At 39.2% G+C, this 19901-nt stretch overlaps 1 pseudogene; it reads left to right on the forward strand.

Annotated features, from left to right (window-relative positions):
* Positions 1 to 6543: 6543 nt before the first annotated feature.
* LOC101358632 (ras-related protein Rab-9A-like) lies at positions 6544 to 7147 on the forward strand (annotated as a pseudogene).
* The last annotated feature ends 12754 nt before the right edge of the window (positions 7148 to 19901 follow it).

Below are 19901 nucleotides of genomic sequence, written 5' to 3' on the forward strand. Positions count from 1 at the left end.
CTGAAATCTTGTTTATCTTTTGGATTTCTAATCATTGTTTTTGTATGATTTCTAGTTGTCAATTTATTTTGGCATTTTGTTCCTGTATTATTTTCCTGAATTCTTCCATTTTTTTTGTCTTTATTTTCCATGAATTTGTCTGCGTTTTACATGAATTTGTCTATTTTTTCCTCATTTTTGTCTGCTTTTTTGCTTCAACTCTTGGATCGCTCTGAATGTTAGATACTTGAATTCCCTATCAGGTAGTTCTAGTGCCTTTTCTTCTACTGGAAAGTCATCTGGTGTTTTATTCTAGATGCCTATTGGAACAATCCTGTCCTGCTTTTTAAATATGTTTTGATATTGTCTACTGTCTTCGGGACGTTCAGTAGTTTTTTCCTTCATTTGTTGATTGTAGATTTGTTTGTTTCATCCTGCTTTTTTGTTTTATTCGATTATGTCTGAGCAAGCAGTCTGTGCATTCTTCAGTATTTGCTCGTCTGTGGACACGATATTTTTTACCTCTTTGTCCAATGGGCAGGGCCAGTCACTCAGCTATGGTGCAGCAGGGCAGGTCCAGCTGAAGGAGAGGGGCTGGGATAGGTTGTTTGTGACACTTACTGGGGCTGACAAGGTGAGCCGGGGGTCAGTGCAGGGCAGGTTCCAGAAGGCTGTGCCTGTGCTGCTCAGGAGTGCGATGTTCAGCACACAGTGCAGATAGGCAGGAGGGAGGGGGAGGAGCAGGTTGTGATGTGTGGAGCTAGATTGGGTATGGGAAAGAAGAGAGAGAGGACAGAGAAACAGAAGCCAAAAAAAAAAAGTGCTGAGGGAGCCTCCCTTTGGAGTGGAGAGACAAGAAACTGAGAAATAAGGGGGAAAAAAGAAAATAAACAAATAAATAAATAATTTTTAAAATGCCCCCAAGGATCCCAGCAGTGCGGCTGTGTAGACTGAGGAAGCGGTTCCCAAGCTGCTCAGTACCGGCTAGAATGGGTGGAGATGATACAGAATGCCAGGTATTCAGGAGACAGGAAAAGAAGTAGAAAGAGATGAGAAACCAAGAAAAGAAAAAAAAGAAAGAGAAAACAAACAAAAAAGAAAAAAAAAAGTCCCCAGGGATCCCACCAGCATGGTGACAAGGACCGAGGGAGCAGTTCCCCAGCGAAGCAGCACTTCACAGCCTGTCGAGAAGAAGCAAAGATGGCACATGGAGTCAGGTGTTCAAGAGAAACGAGAGGGAGGAGGTGAGAGGCTGGAAAGAAACCATAAGAGGCCAAAAAAAGCAACACCAGCAACAAAGAAATGGCACTGAAGAATCCGGCCAGTGTGGGCCGGGGAATCCACATGGCATGGCACCAGCGCCTCCCATGCCAAGGTGGCGGCCCATTGGGAAGTGGTGGATCAGCCCACTGGGAAGCCTCACATTGGCCTGGCAAGAAGCTGAGGATCAGCCCACCAGGAAGCAGCGGATAGGCCTGTGGGGAAGCCGCAGATTGGCCAGCCAGGAAACAGCAAAGGCCGAGCAGGGGGAGGTAGGGTGGGGGTGGGAAAGCGTGTATCACTGGTTATCGGGTGTTCTGCTTTCCCATACTCCCTGTCCACCGACAGGAGTCCAAAATGGTGGATCCGTGCTCCGTTAGCTGATAGGGGACCTCCACTTGTAACTCTCCTTGCTCTCTGTTCTCTGTGAGTTTCTTATTCCATCTGGTGCTTGGTTGAGTTCTTTATTTCTTCATTTGACACTTAAGGTTCCAGGATTGATGTTTGTCTCTGTTTTACTTAGTTTTTGGGGTCTTTGCTGTGGAGAGACAGCATAGTGCTTCTGTCTATAGCACCATGGTGGCTCTGCCTCACCACTAACTCCTCTTGTAAGCACCTATCTTATGAAAATAATCAGAAATCTGCACAAAGATTTACATTTATAGGTGAAAATACATCAAAATGGTAAACAGTGATTATTCCTAGGTAATGATATCCAGGTTGATCTCATTTTCTTCCTTGTATTTTTATATTTTGTTGAAAAAAAACACAAAATATTTGTATTCAGAAGGAAACAAAACAGTAAAAATGGATTCTAGTGCAAACAAAAATCTGGCCCCATCATTCTTACAGCTGATATGCGTGCCTCCAATTTGAAACTTTTGCGTTTACATTGCTCATCTCTCCCAGGTGCTCACAGCAACTCTTTGTAAACGCCAACGCACGCACACCAAGTAGTATTTTGCTTCTGCTTTTTCTTGTGTTTCCTCTTCTATCTGGAATACAACACCCTCCTTCCCTGCATTGACAAACCATTCCTATTCATCCTTTAAATTTCAGCTCTACTAAATTCCTAATTCTTTTCTTTTGAATAGCTCTTGCTCTTTCTAATGTAAATCAATTTAGCCTTCCTGGACTGAACCCGTTATGCAGAACAGCATAACACAACAGATCTGATGTTTTACCCATAGACAAAGGATTCTTACTCCTTATCAAGCAGGGAGGGTGGGATAGGAGGAAAGCTGTGAGTATTTGTAAGCTTTTTGGAAGCTGGAGAAATCCAATCACAAATTTTTACACAAGCACATCAAAGATATTGCATTGGGCAAAACTGATGCAAAATATCTCTTTAAAGTGTTGAAAAGCAAAGATGTCACTTTGAGGACTAAGGTGCACCTGATCCAAGCCATGGTATTTTCAATCACCTCATATGCATGTGAAAGCTGGGCAATGAATAACGAAGAAGATCAAAGAAGAATTGACGCATTTAAATTACGTTGTTGGCAAAGAATATCGAATATACCATGGCCTTCCAGAAGAATAAACAAATCTGTCTTGGAAGAAGTACAGTCAGAATGCTCCTTAGAAGGGAGAATGGTGAAACTTCATCTCATGTACTTTGAACATGTAATCAGGAGGGACCAGTCCCCAGAGAAGGACATCATGCTTGGTAAAGTAGAGGGTTAGTGAAAAAGAGGAAGACCCTCAATGAGATGGATTGATACCGTGGCTGCAACGATGGACTCAACCATTGCAACAATTGTGAGAATGGTGCAGGCCAGGCAGTGTTTCATTCTGTTGTACATAGGGTCACTATGAGTCAGAACCAATCTGAAGGCACCTAACAACAACATCAAAATATCACCTGGGTCAAATTTGCCATATTTAACTACCCTGCTTCATTGGGAGAATATTGCAATGGCCCAAAAGAGGAAGGATAAGGGACCATAGCAAATGTGTGGGCAGTGGGCAAGGAAGAGGAAGTTTGAGGAAAGAGGATCAATATAATGTGTAATTAACTGGATCTGAGAAAGTTGGAGAAGTCAAGGGTGGATACAGTTTTTGAGCCTGAGAGACAGATAGTTTCTGTGGTGGAACTGGGAAGAACAAAAGGGGAGGAAATTTGATGGGACAGTAGGACATCAAGTGAAATGTACCATACACAGATCTTTTAGATACAGAGCTCAGAAAAGAAAATCCCAGGATACTCGTCTTGGTGATTACATACTGAAGACACAATAGTGCATAAGATTATGAAAAGAGTAGAACTAGAGTACAAAAAATGAGGTCTTATGAGACATCCACAGTTACAAAATGGGAGGAGAAAGTGAAAGTGGTTTTTAAAAGAGTCAGAATAGGTAGTTGAACCAGAACAGTGAAGCATGACATTACCTAAAGGGAGAGAGGGGTAAAAGGAAGAGCAGTTGACATCATTGGATGCTGCAAAGGAATGAAGGAGAATGAGGACTGAAAGGAAAAACTGCTCCTTTTGGTGATTAGGAAGTGACAGTAGTGACTTTGGAGAAAGTAGTTTCCAAGAGAAAGGTGGTGAGGGAGTGAGATTACAAGCAGGAGGGAAGCAAATGGGAATGGACTTCCAGCCAAGATGGTGCATTAAGGACGACTCTAATTCAAAATAGTAGAAATAACAGACAAAAGATAAAATTAGAGAAATGCCAGCCATGTTCATACTTTTGAGTGTTTTTGAACATCCAGAAATGGAACAGAAACAGTATGGTAAGTGGCCTAAAGATGTAGACCTGCTGGATTTTGTCAGAAGTAAATGGTGGCAGTCATGAGCTTGACTCCTATAGGGTATTAGTAGCTAAACGTCCCCCATGTGAGGTGTGAGACTCACCTGAAATCAAGTGCTGGACTGGACTACTCTCTTGAAAAGAGCTAGCTGACTAGGACTGCAGGCTTGTACAAATCTGGATACCAAGGGAGGCTGGAAGACGCAGACATGCTCTCATACCTCAGATTCTGGCTGAGAAGGAATTGAACCTACAACACTACAAAATAAAACCTGAGCATAGCCTGAGAGTCCCAGAAACTAGATGGAGGTAGCCACAAAACTATTAGACAGGGAAGGCCTAGCTCAGAGGGAACAGGAAGGCAGGCAAGCAGGCAGGCAGGAAGGAAACCAATGCTAAGATAGACAGCCAAAAATAGAAGCAACAACATGGAGAAGAATTCACACCAGACAAAAAGAAAATAATAGAACATCTAAAAATTACTTTCTTTAAAATGAGCATTTAAAGATTCTCAAAGGAATTAAGAGGGATTACATCCATAAAAATTATGAAGCATAAACAGGCAAAAATGAAACAAGTATGGATGATTATGAAAAAGAACCAACTAGAATCCTGGGAATTAAAATATAGTCATTGAAATAGAAAAAGAAGAAAATGTGTGAGATAAACTCTAAAGTAGGCATACGTAGAATTAGAAAATCGGAAGATAGCGCTATTCTAAGAAATTTCCCCACAACAACACATTTACACACATGCACACACACACAAAGACCCAAAAACTAAACCAAACCCACTGCCTTCGAGTCAATTCCAATTCATAGTGACCCTATAGGACAGAGTAGAACTGCCCCACAGGGTTTCCACTGCTGAAATCTTTACGAAAGCAGATTGCCACATTTTTCTTCCATGCAGTGGCTGGTGGGTTTGAACTGCAACCGAGCGCTTTAACCACTGTGCCGCCAGCGCTCCCCTCACACAGAGTTGAGAGACATGTATAATAGGTGGAGAGGCTTTAACACACGACTACTAGGCGTTCCTGATGAAGGATGTTTGGTGATGAATAAAATGCATTTATTTTTTAAAAAGGAAACAAAATTGACAATAATTAAGTATCCGACTAAAGAAGTTAAAAAAGAGTGATAATATAAATCCAAATAAAGAGACAGGAACAAGTTACGAGGTTAATAAAACAGAAACACACACACTCATTAGAGGTGAATAACAGAATCAGAAAAAACCTAGTACTTTGAAAAACTAATAAAACTGTCAAGCTTCTATCAAGGCTGATCAAGAAAAAAAAGAGGCACAAAAGATTAGGGAAGAACAGGGAATTAAGGATTTAAGAATAATTAAAGATTCAAGAAAAATTATAAACAAAAGTTTTTAATTTTTTTATCCTTAAGAAAATATTATAAAAATCTCATACTAATAAACGTAAATGCATAGACTCAATAGAAATGCTTAGAAAATAAAAATTATCAAAACTTGAGGAGAAGTAGGGAGCCTAAATAGATTGAAAACAACCTGTTATAATTCAAACAAAAATCCACCAGAAAATATTCCCCGTTAACAAACATCATATGCAAATGGTTTTATCAAACTTTCAATAAAGGAGTTATAGCTATCGTATAAAAAGTATTTGAGAAAATAAGGAAGAAAGGAAATGCTCTCCAATTCACTCTATGATTGTCGTATAGTCCTAAACTCAAATCAGACAACTGCAATAAAAAAAATTATAAATCAAACTTGCTTATAAACAAAGTTGAAAAGATTCTTAATAAAATGTTAGTAAATCTAATTCAGGAATGCATTTAAAAAGACAAAAGTGCATTTTAACCAAAAAGGGTTTACTCCAAGAATACAAGAATCGCTTGACATCAGGAAAGATCTATCAATCTGTTTACAATAGTGACCACAGATAGCAAAAAACAACAAAAACAAAAAGTCAATAGATGCAGAAAAGTTATCCTACAAAAGTGAAGTCATTCATAAGTTAATAAGTTGAATATATATTTATTAGGATGCTTGGTCCTGTGACCGTTGACCATTTCTTCATTCATTCATTCATTTTTTGCTTTCTTTTTTTTTTCCTTCTTTTACAAATAAGGCTAACATGGTGGTCATTGGTGACTTCTGACTGGGCAAGAAGACAGAAGTAATGATCAAAGAGGTTGAGTATATAGCAGAATTCGATGATAACAGACCATGCGTTTTACTGGCGAGTAGAAGTCACGTCAGATGGTGAATGCACAGAATAGTATAGGAATGGGGGTCTGAATGTCATTGGGTGACTTCTAGTAATGAATGACGTCAGCTATGATGGGAGGCATCTCATTTTTTTTCTGAACTGTTTATTCATGTCTTTTGCCCATTTTCTTCTTTCTATTACTTATTAAGGAATTTTGAGGGCAGTCATAGTTCACTGGTAGAATTCTCGCCTTCTATGCAGGAGACTTGGGTTTGAGTGGATCCTTCCAACAGCCCCAGGAGGTGATGATCGTGACTGAATTGAACAATTAGAGTTCTGAGGTCCAAGATCCGGTGATTAACAATGGCAAGAAAATCATCGCTTTTTAAAGTAATTCTCCTTGGAGATGGTGCAGTTGGGAAGAGTTCTCTTATGAACAGGTATGTAACCAATAAATTTGGTACTCAGCTGTTCCGTACAATAGGTGTGGAATTTTTTAAATAAAGATCTAGAGGTGTAAGGACATCTTGTTACCACTCAGGTTTGACACAGCCTGTCCGGAGCCATTCAGGAGCCTCAGGACGCCGTTTTACAGAGGTTCTGACTGTTGCCTGCTTACTTTTAGTGCTGATGATTCTCAAAGCTTCCAGTACTTGAGTAACTGGAAGAAAGAATTCATATATCATGCAGATGTGAAAGAGCCGGAAAGCTTTCCTTTTGTGATTTTGGTTAACAAGATCGACATAAGTGAATGCCAAGTGTCTGCAGAAGAAGCCCAAGCCTGGTGCAGGAACAATGTCGACTACCCTTACTTTGAACAATTCCAAAAGATGCCACTAATGTCACAGCAGCCTTTGAGGAGGCAGTTCGAAGGGTTCTCGCTACCGAGGATAGGTCAGATCACTGGATTCAGACGGACATCGTCAATCTGCACCGGAAGCCCAAGCCTAGCTCATCTTGTTGTTGATCATAAAGAGATTGCTGGGGCATTCTAACCAACTCACACATACACAGAACAGAAGTACGAGTGGGGATGAATTAGTGTTTGTAGCAAGGTATCATCTACTAATAAAGTTAAATTAATGAATATAGCTGCTTCGTTAGTGGGTGGGAGAAGGGGCACATCCACTCACGGAGGAATCTATTTGCTGAATAATGGCACCTTACATTTCTAAATTGTAACGGCTGTCTAATAATGTTTCTTTAATTTAAATATGTTACAGAGCAAGACCAGACTAAATGGTCTAACAAAGACCGGAGAAACCCCTGAAACTATGGCCCCTGGACGCGCTATGAACTCAGAACTGAAATCATTCCCGAAGTCCACTCTTCAGACAAAGATTAGACAGGGCCATAAAACAAAAATAATACATGTGAAGAATGTGCTTCTCAGTTCAATCAGATATCTGAGATCAAATGGGCAGCTCCTGTCCAAAAACAGAATGAGAAGGCAGGAACTGGTTGAATGGACACAGGGAACCCGGGGTGGAAAGGGGGAGTATGCTGTCACATTGTAGGAATTGCAACTAATGTCACAAAACAATATGTGTATGAATTTTGGAATGGGAAATTAACTTGAGCTGTAAACTTTCACCTAAAGCACGGTAAAAAAAATAGTAAAAATAAATGTTACAAAGCTAATAAGTGAGATAACCAAGAGTTTAATTATAATTAAAACAGAAAACTTGAATATTCTAGAAGTTATCCTTGGCTTATTTTTCCAGGAAAATAGACAACTACTTTTTATATGTGTATATTTTAATGTAATTAGTGTCCCATTCTTGGTTGGGGGGAAATTTTTCCAAAAGCAAATAATATTAAGTATTAAAGATTAAAATCTAATGCAATTAAAAAAAAAAAAAAACCCTCATCTCCTTGCGCATGAGGTCACCATGTGTTGAGAGCTGACTGGACGGCTTCTAACCACAATAAGAAGCTAGGCTACAATGAACAGTCTCTTAAAGTTTCCTTGTGCACATTTGAAAGAATCTCTCCAGGGTGTACACTTAGACTAGGAATTGCCTGGAGGAAGGATGTGCTCATCTTTAACTATTTACTAATTGCTTTCCAAAGCATTGTACAAATTTAGACTCCCACCAGCAGTGTATGAGAGTTTCTGTGTCTCCACATATTGACAACATTTATCAGACTTTTTCCCCCCAATTAGGGATAAAATTTATCCATACATTCTACAAATATTTATAGAGAACCTACTTTGTATAAATGGAGCCTTGGTGGTGCAGTGGTTAAGCATTTGGCTGCTAACCCAAAGGTTAGCAGTTTGAATCCACCAGCCGCTCCTTGGAAACTCTATGGGGCAGTTCTACTCTGTCTTATAGGGTCGCTATGAGTTGGAATCAACTCCATCGCAATGGGTTACTTTGTATAAAGCGTAGGGAAAGAGTAGTAGTAAATGAGGTCAGAAAGGTAATGGGGTGAGAGGACGTATATGGTGTCGTTGTGATAACTCTGGTTTTTCCTTGAAGTGACATGTAAGGCCATTTGAAGATTTGGACCAGAGAAATGATTAGATTTATGTTTTACAAGGATCACTACAATTGCTGTGTTGGGAACCGACTGCAAGGAGGCAATGAAAGAAGCAGGGAGCCGGGTTAGAAGGCTATTGCAATGATCCAGTCAAAAGAGGATTGTGGCCTGGACTACCATAAAAATATCTCATTTAAAATTTTTGCATCTCCCAGGGATCACAACAGAGGGTCCCAGAGAGAGCTGGAGAAAACCGTAGAACGAAATTCTAATTCACAAAAAAAGACCTGACTTACTGGCCTGACAGAGACTGGAGAAACATTGATAAAGCATGGCCCCCGGACACCCTTTTAGTTCAGTAATGAAGTCACTCCCGAGGTTCACCCTTCAGCCAAAGATTAGACAGGCCCATAAAACAAAATGAGACTAATGGAGCACAACAGCCCAGGAACAAAGACCAGAAGGCAGGAGGGGACAGGAAAGCTGGTAATAGGGAACCCAAGGTCAAGAAGGGAGAGTGCTGACATGTCTTAGGGTTGTTAACCAATGTCATAAAACAATACGTGTACTCATTGTTTAATGAGAAACTATTTGTTCTGTAAACCTTCATCTAAAGTACAATAAAAAAAATTTTTTTTAATTTTGCATTTCTCACAACTATCGTGAAGTTAAGCATAATTTCATATGTGTATTGGTTATTCTGAGTTTCTTCTTTATAAATTACCTATTCGTATCTCATTTTTCTACCTTTACTTCTCCTATTCAGTATCTTTTAAATTTCATCTCAGTATCTTTCATAGTTCAATATCTTCACCCAGTTGGTATTTTTTATTTTTGTTTGTACTCTAAATGGAATTGAAGTTTTAAATTTAAACATAGTCAAATGTATTAAATCTTTCCCTTGTGATTTGTGCTTTTACGCATTATTGAAATTTATTTTCCTAATGTTATGTAAAAAAAACTCACCTATTTTTTGTAATCTTTCATTTATTTTATTTGTTGTTTTTGTTGTTGAGAATACACACTGCAGAACATACACCAATTCAACAGTTTCTGCATGTACAATTCAGCGACGTTAATCACATTCTTTAAATTGTGCAACTATTTTTACCCTCCTTTTCCAAATTGTTCCTCCCTCGTTAACATAAACTCACTGCCCTCTAAGTCTCCTACCTAATCTTTCCAGTTGCTGTTGTCAATTTGAACCCATATATAAAAAATACAATGCTCAAGGCAGACGTTCTTTACTAATTAAACTATTGTTTGGTTTAAAGCAGACTTCAGGGGATATTTTTGGTTTAAGATTTAAAGATTATCTCAGGGCAATAGTTTCAGGGGTTCCTCTTGCCTATTTTTTTTAATGAAAGTTTTAATGTTGTGCTTTACTCATTTGGCCTTTGAATTTTATTTTTCTGAATGGTGTGAGGTACGGTCTCGTTTCATTTTCTTCCCTACAAACCACTCATCATCCAAGCACCATTTTCTCAACAGTCCATCTTTTACCCGCTGATTTGCAATGCTACCACTTCAGTCATATACCAAATTTCCATTTGTGTATAAGCCCTGGTGACACAGTGGTTAAAGTGCTCAGCTGCTAACTGAAAGGTTGGAGGTTCAAATTCACCAGCAGCTCCATGGGACAAAGATGTGGCAGTCTGCTTCTGTAAAGATTTACAGCTTTGGAAACCCTATGGGGCAGTTATATTCTGTCCTATATGGTCACTATGTGTCTAAATTAACTCAATGGCAATGGGTTTATAGGTCTGTTTCTGAATTCTTTATTCTATTTTCATTGTTTTATTTATTTCTCCCTATACTAGTACCATACGAAGCCCTGGTGGCATACTGGTTAAGAGTTTGGCGGCTAACCAAAAGGTTGGCAGTTAGGATCCACCAGGCACTCCTTGGAAACCCTATGGGAGCAGTTCTACTCTGTCCTTACAGGGTTGCTATGAGTCAGAATCGACTCGACAGCAATGAGTTTGGTTTTTTGGTATATGATTTAAATTATTATAATTTTGTAATAAATATCAGTATCTGGTAAGTCAAGTGCATCTTCCTCTCTGTTCCTATTTCTTAATTATCTGTACCAATCTTGGCTCCTGACTCACTTGGCTGTCCCTGCTTGTCAAGTTTTTTTCCTCTTCTTTTGTTACAGTGTTTATTGGAAGTGCTTTAAATTTATAGACTCACCTACTTAGGAAACCCTGGTGGTATAGTGGCTAAATGCCACGGCTGCTAACCAAAAGGTTGGCAGTTCAAATCTACCAGGTGCTCCTTGGAAACTCTATGGGGCAGTTCTACACTATGAGTAAGAATCAACTCAATGGCAATGTGTTTTGGGGTTTGAGTCGTGTACTTAGGGGAGAACTGACATCTTAGTGATCTTTAATCTAAATATCCTTGACGACATTGTATCTCATCAATTATTCAGGGCTTCTCTTATATCCTTATTCAGGCCATTAATGTCTTTCAATAATTCTTCAATTGAACATAATTTAAATATGCAATTTTCTCCACAAAAGTCTTAGATATCTTTCATTACATTTATTCCTAGGTAGTCTATTTAAATGTGGAAAATAATTAGAAAATTATAAGAGAATAAAACTTTTTACTGGTGAAATTTAAAATCTAGATGAAGTAGACAGTTTCTCAGGGAAACATAAATTGCCAAGATTGGCTCAAGAAGTAGAAAATTAGAAAAATCAGTAACTATAGAAAATTTTGATATATTAGAAGACCCTCCACCAAAAAGGTGGTAGGACAACATAATTTTCCAGCCAAGTTTCCCAAGCCTTCAAAGAACAGGCAAGTCACATGCTACATAAACTCTTCCAGAGCATAGTAAAAAACGGGAAGATATTCAAATCAGTATATGAGACCACTAATAGTACTCCCATCAAAACAGGAAAATGATAGACAGAACAAGACAAGACAAGTATAGGCCAATCTCTTTTATGAATGCCAAAATCCTAAGTAAAAGAATAGAAAATTTAATCTAGAAGCTCATTAAAAGGGTGAATCATGAATATTAATGGTTCAGTAATTTTAAAATCTATTAACGTGATTCTCCGTTTTAACAGATTAATAGAGAAAAACCATGTGATCATCTCATTAAAGTCCCCAACAAGCATTCGGTAAAAATAAAAATTCAATTTAAAAAACGCTCTTATTTTTTTTTTTCCCTAAACAAACTTGATAAAGTTCTTCTACTATACAATACATAATGGTAAAATACTAGAAGCATTTCTATTAAAGTCAGAAACAAGGTAAGGTTGTCTGCCATCATTATTATTATTCAATGTTATACTGGAGGCCTAGTCAATGTTTTAAGATTACAGAAAAGAAATTGGAAGTTTAAATATTGAAAATATTGGAAGACTTTTAACTATGGTAGAGTGGACAGCTCTTGTTTTTGTCTACCCAGCATCCATCTTCCCTTATTCTGATAACTGCTGCCCACTTTTACTTAGGCAACCAGTCTCATTTTTTCTGTTGATATGCATATTCTAACCCTCTTAACTAAGATGATTGGTTCAGAGATTAGTATGTGACCAAATCCAAAAATTTAAGCCAATCCCAGAACTTTTGCTGTAGCAATACTAAAAAAGAAGTTCTCATTCCATAATTATTGCTTGTCAGCATAAAGGAAGATCCTGCCTGAAAACGGGGCTGAGAGAGAGAGAAGCAGATTGGAGAGATGAGATTGTTTGATACCCCGCTTCTTATCAGGTAAGCGAGCCCATATGTTTCTTTTGTTGTTGTTTGTTTTAATGGTACATAATATAATTTGTCTTAGTCATCTAGTGCTGCTATAACAGAAATACCACAAGTGGATGACTTTAACAAAGAGAAATTTATTCTCTAACAGTCCAGTAGGCTACAAGTCCAAACTCAGGGTATCAGCTCCAGGGGAAAGTTTTCTCTCTCTGTTGGCTTTCTCATCAATCTTCTGCTGGACTAGGAGCTTCTCGATGCAGAGACCCTGGGTCCAAAGGACACCCTCTGCTCCCAGCACTGTTTTCTTGGTGGTATGAGGTCTCCAACTCTCTGCTTGCTTCCTTTTCCTTTTATCTCTTGTAAGATAAAAGGTGGTGCACCCCACACCTCAGGGAAATTCCCTTTCATTAGATTAGGGATGTGACCTTAGTAAGGGTGTTACAATCCCACCTTAATCCTCTTTAACATAAAATTACAATCACAAAATGGAGGACAACCACACAATACTGGGAATCATGGCCTAGCCAAATTGACACATATCTGGGGGGAACATAATTCAATCTATTATATATATCTATACACGGAAAGCCTGGTGGCATAGTGATTAAGAACTACAGCTGCTAACCAAAAGGTCGGCAGTTTGAATCCCCCAGGTGCTCCTTGGAAACCCTATGGGGCAGTTCTACTCTGTCCTATAGGGTCACTATGAGTTGAAATTGACTCGATGGCAATAGGTGTTGTTTTTATATGTATATATATGTGTGTGTGTATATATATACATATTTTAATTGTATCATATATTTCTTTTGGTTAAGTTAGTTTGAATTAAGTTTCTGTCACTTATACCTAAAAGAGTCCTGACAAAACAGAATTGAAGAGATATGGCTATTTCTATTTCTAGATGATATGGGCAGCTATCTAGAAAATCCAAGAAAATCAGCTGAAAAACTAGTAGAACCAATGATGCAAGATGAACACACTAAAAAATTCAATAAGCCAATCACCTTAAAAATAGAAATTGTAATAAGAAGAAAAACACAGATTCCATTCACAATAGCAACAAAAGTTAGAAAATGTCTACCAAAAACCTATATGTGCAAGATCTACAAGAAGAAAGCTATAAAACCTAGACAAAAACATGAACCAAAAACCTGTTGCTGTTGAGTTGATTCTGACTGATAGCAACTCTATAGGACAGAGTAGAGCTGCCCCATAGGATTTCCAAGGAGTGGCTGGTGGATTTGAACTTCTGATCTTTTGGTGAGCAGCTGAGCTCTTAACTACTGAGCCATCAGAGCTCCTAAAAAATGAACAGGAGGACTTAATATTGTCAAGATCGCAATTGCCCCCAAATATCCATAAATTCCATATAATTTGAATGGGCCAACAGTTGATCAATAGCTCAAAGGGAAAGAATATAGAGCCCAGGAACAAGCCCATGCTTATGGGAATTTCGCAGATGATAAAGATGACATTTCAAAACCATGAGGAGAAGAATAAACTTTCAATAAATGGTATTGAGACAATTGACTATCAGAAAAAAATTAAAGTTAGTTTTTTACCTCACACCATTCATTCAAATAAATTCCAGATTAATTTGGATGTAAAAACAAAAGTACTGAACTATTAAAAAAATATATTTGGGAGACCATGTTTATGACTTTGGGGTTAGGGAAGACCTGCTGAAATAACACCAAAAAAAAAAAAAAAATGCAAAAGACATAAAGGAAAGGATTAACAAATTTTACTGTATCCAAACATCAAACCAGTCCAACAAAAGAAATTATTGTAAAGATAAACTTGCTTGGAGCCTAACAACTGAAAGACAGAAACTGCCCCAAATTCTTAAGGAAATAACTGCTCACAAATAATTAATAGACCTTGGGTTTATTGCCCCTGTGAACCACAAAGTGTTCTGTGCCTAAAGTAACAATCCTCGGGTTGCCCTTATGATTGTTGATAAGAGGCTGTGTGATCATCAACTGACCAAATTCATGTCTACATGTTAATTGACCATCTTTACCCTATTTTGACAAATGTTAAACCTTAATTAAGTCTAACTTCCTTGTTCTTGCTACATAAACCCTTGACTTTTTGGTGTCAATGGATCCCTTTCCATTTTTGGTTTGGAATCTGCCCAATTCATGAATTGTTTAGTCCCAATCAAATAAACTCATTATAAATTTAAAATTTGCCTTAATCTCTGAAATTTTCTTTGAACTAGAAACAAAATTAAAATTTAAGTAACAGACTGAGTGAGAACATTGCAATGTTGTTTTTGTTGTTACGTGCCATCGAGTCGATTCCAACTCATGGTGACCCTATAAGACAGAGTACAACTGCCCCATAGTGTTTCCAAGCAGTGGCTGGTGGATTCGAACTGCCAACCTTTTGGTTAGCAGCCAAGTTCTTAACCACTGCGCCACCAGGATCTGCTATTATAAGTCCTCAAGAAAAAGACAAACAAAATAGAACAATGGGCAATGAATATGAGGAAACATGACTGACAAATAAACATCTGAAAAGATGCCCATTCTCACTAGCTTTTGGCGTAATGCAAATAAAAGCAAGGGATATTATCCTTCACACATTCAACTGGCAATACATAAGAAAATACATGTCAAGTGTCGGTAAGCATGTGAGGAAACAGGTGTTCTCTTACCCCACTGCTAGGAATATAAACTGGTCCAGTCCTTTTGGAGAACAAATTGGGCAGTATCCCTTAAAAATTTAGATCCACTGAGCAGTTCCAAATCTTGGTATCCACCCTAAAGTAATACTTGCATTTGTGCAGAAAGGAAGCAAGTATAAGGTTGTTCACTGAATACTATTTGTCATAGTAAAAATGTATAATACCCTAAGTGATCATCAAAAGAGGGACAGTTAAACAGTGATACATCTGGGTTATGTAAGAGTATGCAGCAGTTGGAAAGAATTAGAACACATTGACACAGACAAATCTCCAAGAGACACTGTTAAATAAAAAAAAGCAAGTTGAAGAAAAATCCACCTTGCCTGATACCACTTAGGTCAAAGCAAATAAAGCAAAATTCTATCTACCTACCTACCTACCTACCTCCTGTGAAATAAAATTAAAAATAAACATTTCACTTTGGTTTCAAGGGGGTTCTCTTATCCACTAGCCTAAAAAAAAGGCCTGACCCAAAACTGTTAATCTTCCCTGCAGCTTTCTTAAACTTGTTTTTCACCGAAAACTGCTAAACTACTTTGCAGCATTGTTAACTTGTTTTTTTCCGGTTTAAACAGCATTAGCAATAAGGGAACCCAGGCCCAGTTTGACACAGTGATAAAGTCTTTGCAAACCCCCTTTGTAACAAAGAGATTTATTAACCATAAACTAGCTCAAAGTTTATCTCATGCAAAGAATGTAGTTTTAGGTAATTTCCCTTGCTTCCTGAGAGATAACTATCAGAATTCCCTGAATAATCGAGGTGCCTTTTATCATTTTTAAAACCTCCAGACTACACCTAAAGATTTGAGCAAATGAATGCCCCCCTCCCCAGACCAGAGACCAACTAGTAGCCTGATGCCAGCTGATCTCAGTAAGTGGGGGAGGAGGAGATGCTTCAATCAATCACATTAAGGTTAGCCGATGGTTGATTTTCTATTCTACCTCCTCCTCTTTTCTTTAAAAGCTTCCTTGAGCTTCCTTGTAACTAGCCTACATTGAGCCATTTGTTCTAGAAACAAAATGGTCTCCCTATGTGCATGTAGAATAACTGCTCAAATAAACCTTGTTCTAATTTCTGTCTGTTGATTTTTTTTAACACTACCTACACATAGAAAAATATCTGCAAAGATAAGCCAAATTGAAATAGATGTTTGCCCTAAGAAGGAACGGGGGTGAGAAGATGGGTAGGAAGAAGAAACTTTGATTTACCTGTATTATGTGATTTTTTTTTTTTCTTAAGATCCCTTGTAGCTTTTATGAATGTAGGTCTTTACTATGTTTAGGAAAAGACCTTCCCCTTCCAAAAGGACTGGCTCTGCCCTGTGTCAAGCATTCCGGGGGCCCTGCTTTGCATTCCAGACGAGCTGCGTTCCTGGGTGAAGCAGTGACTCAGCCAAGTGTGCCCCAGGCCAGGCCTGGGTGCAGCATTTCTGTGCTTTGGTCCTGGCTCCACATCCACTCAGACTGATAAGTGACCACCGGCAAATCATTTTAAGTGCCTTTCTCATATCCAGCTGAGTTGTGGAGCAGTTAGCCCACAGTGGGGTGAGAATGAGGAGGCAAGCAAAACACCACTCTCTGGCTGCCTCCTCCCGTCCTCTCAGGGGCTCTGGTACCCAGCCAAGCCAGTCTTGGCAGTGAGGAGGTGGAGATTTAAGGAGAAATACTTGTCCACTCTGTGCACTGCTCACTGCAAAAGGGCACGCTGGTATAGCATGGGTGGAAAATTTTAGTGCAGCGAAGTGTTCCCTGCCCATCTGGCAGACTATCTACCACTTTCCTTGTATTGTTTTTGGGTAATTGTAGGGCAAACAAAATGGCCCTTCACCGTACAGCTGAAGCCGTGGAGAGATGCTCCACAGGCCACAAAGAGAGATTGACTCTGGCCAGGGGAAGACCCGAAAGGGGTGAACAAACTCCTAAAGAGAATTCCATGTGTAAAAACCTTACCTACTGCTGATCAGTGGCATCCCAGTGGAAGAGGGAGTTAGCATGCGTAAAGCAGCTGTGTAAAGTACAAAGGTGGAAGGTAGAACTAACCACATCATCCTGCTTCCAGAACGATGAGTTCCCTCCTCCTTTCTCCATTCCACCCCAAAATCATCTAAGACAATCCTACAACAATTGCCAAACCAAGAGAAAGACAAACTGTCTGGGGAAACAAAAAAATAGCAGCTGCTGTACAAATCTTTTTTAGAGTTTGCCTAGGATTGTTTAAGCTACTTTTCATTTTCTTTTCTTCTTGGCTGGCTTGACACCCCTTCAGGATTTCAGCTGGTTTTGACACAGCTCAATAAAGATCATTCCAGAGAAGTTTCATATTCCTCAGATTCCTTAAATTTCTCTTCCTTTAATTTAGGAAATACGGTTGAAAGAGGATGAAAAACAGCCCAGATTGCACTATTTCCTAGGCAAGCTTCTTGCAAAGCAAGCTGTGTCCCTTTTCCAACAAGAACAGAGAGATGCGGTTCTAATTGGGAGGTGGGCGGTGGGTCTTTAGAGCAACAGTAAGATGATTTGTCTTTTGAAAAGTCCCCAGAAGTCTCAAACACTATCTGAAATCTTTTTTTAAAAGGAGGGTTGGGGAAGGAGACTCTTGAGTGCTCAGTCAACTAAAAAAACTTAGTGACTGCACTGAGGACTTCATTCATTCACCAAGTGTTTGTTATTGTTGTTGTTACTTGCTGTCAAGTGGATTCCAACTCATGCTGACCCCATGAGTGCAGAGCAGAACTGCTCCATAGCATTTTCAAGGCTGTGAGCTTTTCAGAAGCAGATCACCAGGCTTTTCTTCCTAGGTGCCCTGGGTGAGTTTGAACCGCCAACCTTTTGGCTAGTAGTCCATCTGCGCCACCCAGGGACCCCTCACCCAATGACTATTTTGCATCTATTTTATACCAGGCTTTGTGTGGATGCTGAGGATACAGCTGTGAAGAAAAGCAAGGCCCTGATCCTTTCAGGAAGTTTGCCAAGGAGGCTGAACATTTAAGAAAGAAAGGAAGGCGTTTCCAGTTTCCTCTCAGCTGAGTTCTGCTGTTCCTTCCCTTGTTGAGGCTTGAGTCTCTTCCTTCTGTCTTTCCTCCTCCTGCACCTCTGGTTTATTACACTATCCACCTTTCCCCTTATAATCACATCTCCCTTTGTAAACATCAAAGGACACTCAGCAAGGCCAGTGAGCTGATGAAAATGAGGGCTATCACTCATGGGAAAGATGTTTTTCTATTTTTCATTTATACAACCCTCTTCTCAGAAGGAACTGCGTACCTTTTCACTATGAGACTAGCTTGTCTCCTCTTTTTTAGTGATTCCTCACGTCGGCTCTGATTGTCAAAATCTACTTTCAACCATCCTATGTTGCTGGCCTACCATCAACCTGGGTTCTCAGAGTAGCCTGACAATCATTTATTTTTTCCCTAAGCAGCTTTTTTTTTTTTTCCCATCCTCCATTTAGGCTATTTCAAAAGATCTTCATACTCCTCCAAGTTCCCTACCCGTGTCCCATTCCAGCATCCACTAAACATCAACAGATGACACTGCTCAAACTTCATAAAGAAAATAGAAATCATCAGAAAAGAACACCCTCAATTTCCAATCTTCCCTCCTATGAAGTTATCTGCAACTGCACACATTTTTTCCTCCTTGCCCAAAGGGTGTCCTCCCAGTTAAGATGAGTCCCTCCATAGAGCTTGGATCCACCCCTTCAGTCTTCTCAGTGAGAACCCTTCCTTCTTCATCTTCGCTCCATTTCTTCCCCTCTGCAGGATGCTTTTCTTCAGCCTAACACAAAGCCCCTGGCTTCTCCTCATGTAAACTTCCTGCTAAAAGCTGGCCCAAAAATTCATCCAAAGATAAATGATAATAAAGAAAAGGAACCGGGACAGAACAAAACAAAACAAAAACAAACAATAAACCCGATGCCATCAAGGTCAACTGATGGCAACCCCCTGTGTTACAGAGTAGAACTGCTCCATAGAATTTTCTTGACTATAATCTTTGTTTCTTCCGAGGCACCACTGGGTGGGTTCTAAGCATCAACATTTAGGTTAGTAGTCAAGCACAAACGATTGTGCAACCCAGGGACCTTGGAACCAGGACAGATCTACATAAAGATACCATTCATTGACTGTTAGATCTTTTGGAATTATCCTCACCTTTTCTCTTATATTCTACTCTATCTTCTAATCCTTCTAGTGGATTTTTATTCACACTTTTCGTTCCTAAGACTTCCTCATATTTCAACATCTTATAACATGGAGGAATCTGGAAGGCATTATGGTGAGTTAATTTAGTCAGTCACAAAAGGACAAATATAGTATGAGACCACTATTATAAGAACTCAAGAAAAGGCTTAAGCACAGAAGAAAACATTCTTTGATGGTTACTAGAGTGGGGAGGGAGGGACAGTGGTATTCATGAACTAGATAGTAGATAAGAATTATCTTAGGTGAAGAGAAGGACAACACACACTACAGGGGAAATCAGCACAATTGGACTAAACCAAAAGCTAAGAAGTATCCTAAATACAACCAAACACTTTGAGGGACAGAGTAGCAGGGGCAGGGGACTGGGGACCATGGTTTCAGGAGACATCTAGGTCAATAGGCATAAAAAAGTTTATTTAGAAAATGTTCTGCATCCCACTTTGGTGAGTGGTGTCTGGGATCTTAAAAGCTAGTGACTGGCCATCTAAGATGCATCAATTGGTCCCAACCCACCTGGAGCAAAGGAGAATGAAGAACACCAAAGACACAAGGAAAATATTAGCCCAAGAGACAAAAGTGCCACATAGACCAGAGACTACATCAGCCTGAGAGCAGAAGAA

This window comes from Trichechus manatus, unplaced genomic scaffold (assembly GCF_000243295.1).
Source record: "Trichechus manatus latirostris isolate Lorelei unplaced genomic scaffold, TriManLat1.0 scaffold00005, whole genome shotgun sequence".
Taxonomy (NCBI): Eukaryota; Metazoa; Chordata; class Mammalia; order Sirenia; family Trichechidae; genus Trichechus; species Trichechus manatus.